This window comes from Eubalaena glacialis, chromosome 4 (assembly GCF_028564815.1).
Source record: "Eubalaena glacialis isolate mEubGla1 chromosome 4, mEubGla1.1.hap2.+ XY, whole genome shotgun sequence".
Taxonomy (NCBI): Eukaryota; Metazoa; Chordata; class Mammalia; order Artiodactyla; family Balaenidae; genus Eubalaena; species Eubalaena glacialis.
In genome coordinates this window covers 128,049,468-128,056,455 of record NC_083719.1, presented here as the reverse complement: position 1 = coordinate 128,056,455, position 6,988 = coordinate 128,049,468, and the positions used below count along the sequence as shown (strand labels likewise).

Below are 6,988 nucleotides of genomic sequence, written 5' to 3'. Positions count from 1 at the left end.
TTTGGAGTCGGGCCCCAAGAAGGGTCTACTTCAGAAGCAAAAGAAAGCTTTATTCTTTGGTCAAAGAATGGAGACGTGCAAACTGGTGCTGTAGAGCACACGTTCTCCTGGAAAGACCATTAGCGGGGCTACTTTATAGGGTTCTTGTCAGTGGCAGGCGGGGTGGAGATCTCCCAGGTGAGGGGCAGGCGTGTTGCTCACGCACCTCAGACTGAAGTGCCGGGTACAGCGTCTACACACGACCTGCTGCTGCCACCGCCATCTTGAATTGAATGTTGTGCGCAGGCTTCTGCTCACCTCAGGCCAAGTTGGGGTGTCTAGCACAGCGCTTCTGCTCTGGGAGCGCTAATGCGATGGGTTAGGTGCAAGGCCTCTGCACACGGCTCTCTACAGGCCAGTGAAACTAGACTAAGCACAAAAGAAGAGGTTAGACCTTACCACTTAGATTCCATCTTATTTTTCCCAGGGAACCCTAGTGGCCTTTGCCAGTGGCAAACCCCCCTCTTTCTTTTGACCTGCCCCTCATTCTTGACGGGTGCTGAGGGGCAAGGGTCTGTCTTCTGTAACTGCTTCCTGCCGAGTTTGGGTGTTGTCATAACCCCAGGTGGAGGAGCACAACTTCTCCCCTGCTGCCTTGAGATATGTTTGATTGTTGACTGGCCTCAGCCCTGACTTTGTATCCCTGAGCGACCACCATTTGAAGTTTTATAGATTCTAATCTTTTGGAGACAAAGGACACCAGACAATTTAAACTACATGGCCCAAATATCAGCAAGAGGACAATGGTTCTTAAGGGGCCCAGGAAACGTAGAAACCAAGGATGCTGGGGAGGGCTTGTTTTACCCTGCTCCAAAATTTGTTCGGCCAGATTAGGCTGGCTGGCTTCTGTTAGCCAAGTTGGTTTTTCTAGTAGTCTGTCTACACTTTCTTCAGTCAGGCCACTTGCACTGATGTAAAAAGCAACATGTTGTATTGATGTGCACAGACCCCCTCCCTGGTCAGCCAACAGATAATCTAGGGCAATCCAGTTATCCTAAAATCCCTATTGCTTGGCATATACAGTTACTTGTCTTTTGCCTTTTTTCGGAAAAGGAGTTTTAGGTTGGAGAGAGGTTCACAAGAGTAGTGTGGAGCGGGGGGGTGGGGGATGGTGTCTGTTGTCTTGGGTTATTTCTCCAGAGGTTGGGGCTCAAGAGCCCTCTTCATTCGAGTGTGATGTACCCACGGAGTGATCCCCTGCAACTTCAGGGCAGAATGGGTGGTTAGGATCACTAAGTGTGGTCCGTTCCACTTAGGAGTGAGCTGATCTTGTGGGCTGCCTGTTTTCCATGTTTTTAGGTACACCCACTCTCCTGGCTGGAAGGGATGTAGGGCCAGGTCAGTGTGTGCAGGCCGCTCGTGGTTACCATATTCTGTGAGAGCTTTCATGGTTTCTCCTACCTGGAGAGCTTGAGTTGTTTCATTCCAAGGGGGTTAAGGTGTCCCTTCTTGGGCTTGGGGAATGGATCTACCATTCATGAGTTCAGATGCATTTAAGTTTAACTTATCCCCACTGGGGACTAACCACATGTAGAGCAGAGCAGTTAGAAGAAGCTTAATCCAGTTTTCTTGACAGGCTGAGTGTAAGGTCCATTTTATGCCCAGGGCACTCACTATCCCCTTCGTCACTTGAGACACAAATGCTGGATCATTATCATTTTGTAGGGATCCTGGGAGCCCAAACCTGGGGATTATTGTTTTTAGTAATGCCTTAGTCACTTCAGCTGCCCTTTCAGTTCTAGTGGGGAATGCTTATATCTGAAATTGACTGGTACTCTCAGTGTGACAGTGAAATCAATCTGTCAATGTTCTCCATGGTCTGTCCCTCTGGTTTGAATGGGTCTTATCTGGGGGCCTCTGGGGGCTCTGGTGTCGGGGTTATTTATTGCACCAATGGGGCAGGTCTCAACTACCCAACCGAGTATGTTTTTCATGCCTGGGGTCACCATGATCTCAACCAGCTAATTATCTAGGACTTCCCTCCCATAGTGAGATCCTTAATGGTCCTCCCTGATGGCTTGGCAAGCTACAGTTTGGGGCATTAACTAGCCACCCATGACTCCCCAAATCCCTATTGAAGCTCCGTTTTGGGGTTTTTGTCTAATATTTCTTTTGTGTAGATTGGGGAATAATTGGATGGATCTGACCTTCATAGTATGAAGGGTAGTTGCCAAGTTACTGGTTCTAGGGCCACCTTTTTGGCAGTTGTTTCCCATTATCCTCTGCATCCTCCTTTTGGTGACCCCAGCAATGAATCATTGCCACCTTTTTTGGAATCTGTACTGCTTCTGAGAGTTTCAGTATGCTTAAGCCATGTACCACCTGTTTATTCTCTGCAGTAAGGATAACTCTTTCCCTCCAAATAGCCCTGTGTTTGTGTAGGGTGGCATATGCATACCAGGAATCTGTGTAAATATTTAAGGCCTTCCCTGTCCTGAGCTCTAAGGCTTGAGTGAGGGCCATCAGTTTCACCTTTTGGGCTGAAGTCCCTGGGGGTAGGCCTCTTCATTCTATGACTTGGGTCTGGGAGGTTATTGCATATCCCACCAGGCTTTTTCCCTCCCTCATAAAACTACTCCTCTTCAGCGTTTGGGAGAGGCTTGATTCCTAGGTCGGTGTAACTGGGATAGACTGTGTCTATTGTTTCTATACACTCATGTTCTAAGGGCCCTGTTTCTGTAGGTAGTAAGATGGCAGGATTTAATGTACGACAGGTTTGACAGGTTTTTTGTTTTGTCTTGTTTTGTTTTTTGGCTGCGCAGCGCCCCAGTGAAAGTGCTGACTCCTAACCACTGGACCACCAGGGAAGTCCCAGTGTACGACAGGTTTTCATAGTAACCACTAAGGTGTCCAAAAGTGTAGCCTGGACTTGAATTGACCTGGGGGATAGCATTCTGTTCCCTTAGGGCTTACTAATGCTTGAAACTGGTGTGGAGTTCATATGGTGATTGGCTGTCCAAACATTAACTTCTCAACCTCCTTTAGCAGGGTTGCAGTAGGTACTACTGCCTGTAGGCAAGGAGACCATCCCTTAGCAGTTTGATCTAATTGTTTAGATCTGTCCAGGGAAGTTTGTCCTCAGCCATTAACATTACCATCTTGTGCCCCCTGTCTAGGGGAATGCCAATCTCCAGTTTGTCTCCCATTAGGTGGATAGTAACTCCCAATTTATGTAAGGTATCCCTTCCTATCAGGGATATAGGACATTTGGGAATGTGTAGGAAGGAATGGGTGACGTGTTTGTCCAATTTGCATTTTAATGGCTCTATGAATGCCCGTTCTTGGGCCCTCCCTGATACTCCCATAATTTTACAACTGTTATGACTGAGTGCCTGATCCGGTGTTCAGAACTGAGAAAGTGGCACCAGCGTTGACTAAGAATTCAACAGACTTTTCATCAATGTCCAGTCTCAGACGGGGCTCCTCGGGGGTCAGTTGGAGTGCTGGCTTAGGAGCCCCTGGCCCCATTATTCTTCATCTATTTGGACCATCTGCCTTCGAGGATTGTGGCCGGGTTCTGCCATTTCCATCCGCCTTGGGGGGCTCTGAGGGCATTGTCTCTTCTAGTGTCCCTCTTGTTTACATATGGCACACTGATTGGGTCCTAGTTTCCTTGACTTGCTGTACCTTGGTGGAGGCTGGGAATCACTCATCAGGTCGAGAATCTCCGTGGGTAGTTAGTTCAAATTCCCATGCTGTCTGGTTGACACTGAAGGGCAACAACCAGTAGGTGGGCTTGCCTCCGGGCCTTTTTATCCTCTATATTTTGGTTTTTAAACACCCAGTAGGCAACCTCAGCAAGGTGAGAGGTACATCTAATGTCGGGGGCACTTTGGGCCAGTTGACAGGTTTCTTTTCTGCTGCCTAGATTCCCTTTAGGAGTGATCTGTCCAGTCGAATTCAATGGCCACTATTTTCAACTCAGCATTGGTGTCTTTTCGAGAGACCAAAAACAAACCAAAAAACCCTTTTATTTACTTAGAAGTATTTGTCTGTCTCATCCTTGACTTTTAAATTTAATTCTCCATATGTGCTTTTATTCCCCTCCTCCACCATGCCCAATCCCAAATTCTTTTTTTCATCTTTTGTAGTTTGCACTGTTTTAGTTATTTACTTCCCTAATCCAGATGTGGATATGTCTTTACATCTTTTATTAAAATGAGTTTTTTTTGGTGATGTCTGGGTCATGCTGTCATTGGTATTAAAAATGTTCTCGTTTTCATTATCTGAACTCTTAGAAAACATGGTCATAATATTCACACTGTTAGAAATTAAACTAGTACTATATCAGTACAAAGCACAACAGTTAATCCACAGACAAGGCCATAGACTAATTATTAAAGCTTATGAGTGCAATGCATTTAAATTGTACACTTAAATTGTATCACTCCGGAGTGATGCAACAGTGGATAAACCATTTTTGTAAACTGCAAATCATGACTGCCAGCATCAACAGCCAAGGGAAAAAGTGTCTTCCACTTGAGAGGAAAACAGTGTTGCTTACACCTTTACTTTTGGGGCCACGTTATGGGTTTTGTACTTATTCTCCAACTTTCCCAGCCATCCTCCCAAAGCAGGACTTTTAAGTCCCTGGGAGGGATTTCCTGGGGCAGTTCCAGGCAAAACTTTATGGTGGGTCACTCCACCTCAGTCTTCTCCTTTCATTTCTCCTTTTTTCTGTCTGTCAGTCCCCCCTTCTCCTTCATTCTCCTTTGCCTCTGTCCTCAGTCTCTCACTCTCAGTCCCTCATTCTCCCCCCTTTTGTCCTCTAGTCTCCATTCTCTGTTCTTATGCCTTATGTCTTTTTGTCCCTTAGGCTTCCTTTCTCTTTTCCTCAGTTTCTCCTTTATTTTGTGTTTCAGTCTCCTCTTCCCTGTGTCAATTTTCTTTTTTTTTAAAAATAATTTTATTGAAGTAATATTGTGTTAGTTTGTGCCTTACAGCAAAGCAGCAAAGTGATTCAGTTATGCATATATATATATATATATATATATATACACACATACATACATACTCTTTCCTATTCTTTTCCATTATGGTTTATTACAGGATATTGAATATAGTTCCCTATGCTATACAGTAGGACCTTGTTGTTTATCCATCAATTTTCCTTTTTTTCTTCAATCACCCCCTGCGATTTATTACCATAATTGTAATTTCCCCTAGGAGGATTCCCTATAATAATTAGCATAAGTAACTGTTCATGCCCCTCCCCGCTGCCCAAGTCTTCCATCACTTTTGCCGCTCTCCCACACTGGAATCTCCTGGACCATTTACCAGACCTTTTCAGTAGACTCTCCTACGAAAGGATTGCACCATTCCAAATTCCTCTTACACCAGTTACAGTCTTCCAGTAAAGTACTGTCCTACTGCAGATTCTTCCCCAATCCTGTAAAGTCTCTCTGCAATAGCTTCTACCTTACCCATTTGTATAATTCTCCTTTTTGTCATCTTTTCCCCCTCCCCTCGCTGCCGCGGTGGTGCAGCCCAGCCTCAGGTTCCGAATAAACCGAATTCCTCTGCTTGTACGGAACTGGCCGGCCTCTCAAGATGGCGGCTCCCACTGAGACACAGCGCACGGGGGCGGCCATATTGCCTCCTGGACAAAGCCGCCCAGGGTGGAGCGGGCAAAACTGCCCGGCACGGAACAGCGCAGGCCCCGGAGCCTTGTGCTTTGCTCACCCAGACAGGAAGCGGGAGAGTTCGCCGCTATGGATGTGACGTCCGTACTGGGATAAGCTGTGGCAGGCGTTTTGGGACCTGATAATCGAGCTGGGGGTTAGAAGGGGGATTTATGGGTTGAGACCGGAGGAAGACTGAAATTGTTACTGGGGCGGGGGTCCATGAGGGTCAGTAATTGAAGGTCTATGGGGTCAGCGATGGGGAGTCTCTAGGATGAGTGTTGGGTATGTATGTGGATCAGTCATAGGGAGAGCTGTGATATTTGTGGGTCAGGGATGGCGGGCCTGTGCGCTGATGGGGTATCCGTGTGGCCAGTGATTTGTGGACATATATGGCCAGTGCTGTGATGGGAGTGGGGGTGGGGGTGCTCTTTGAGATTTCTGATTTCTGCACCTGGTGATTCAGTGATTTCTAGAGGTTATTAATGGGGCCCAGAGCTGATAAATGTTAGTCCCAGTTTACTGGGAAATGCCTCACTTTACAGTCTGTGTAGGTCAGAGGCTGCTCTCAAGTTGAAGCCCCTCCTCAGATGTTTTTTCAAGCCATCGTCTCCTTCCATCATTCATATCCTCACAGAAGAAAACATCCTTTGAATGTAAGATCAAACAAATCTAAAGGGACAGGATTATTACTGTCAATTCCATCGAGCCAAAGACTACCAGGAACACCCTGTAGTTGAATAAGTTGGGTTTATTGCTCTTGCATCTAGTTAGGCACATGTACACAGTGGGGGGCCTTAAGGGTGTCTCGATAAGAGGGTGTTAGAAAGCACTTGTTATAAGATTTGGCCTTGTGTTAGGTGACTTTGAGGAGGGTGTAGGGAATGGGCCTTGCTCTGAATTGGATGTTGTCAGGAAGTGGGGTAATTCAGTGAGTGGGAATTTTAATAAATCTTATCTAGAGAGAAGAATGACTAGATTGAAACTAAAGCTGTGATAGGTATAGTAGCAATCCTTCATGTTAGTTGGGAGAAGGGGATGTTTGGTATTTTGTGAACTGGAGAATGTTGATGTTTTGTCTGTGTTCAGGTACGATTTAAGGGAGGTGTTGTTTTTGTCTTGATCTGTCCTGGTCAGGGAGTGGCCTGTCTGATGTAGGTGTTTCTTATAATTGGTCGTGTTAAATAGGAGAGTTGTGAGTGCCAGGCCAGTTCTCAGATAGGAAGGGCTGCTTTTTCTCTTTCTCATGTAAGATTTGATTTCAGCCCTGCCTCTTCCTCAGTTTATTGCAGTCCTTCTACATTCTGTTCAACAAACATTTATTAAAT

The 6,988-nt window shown here is 46.0% G+C and overlaps 1 protein-coding gene across 1 annotated transcript in view; it reads left to right on the top strand.

Moving 5' to 3' along the window:
* The first annotated feature begins 5,660 nt into the window (after positions 1-5,660).
* ZNF300 (zinc finger protein 300) overlaps positions 5,661-6,988 on the top strand; it is a 51,263-nt gene continuing 49,935 nt past the window's right edge. The window contains exon 1 of the mRNA XM_061189874.1: positions 5,661-5,817. The gene's annotated coding sequence lies outside the window, so the exon portion shown is untranslated. The remainder of the gene's footprint in view (positions 5,818-6,988) is intronic.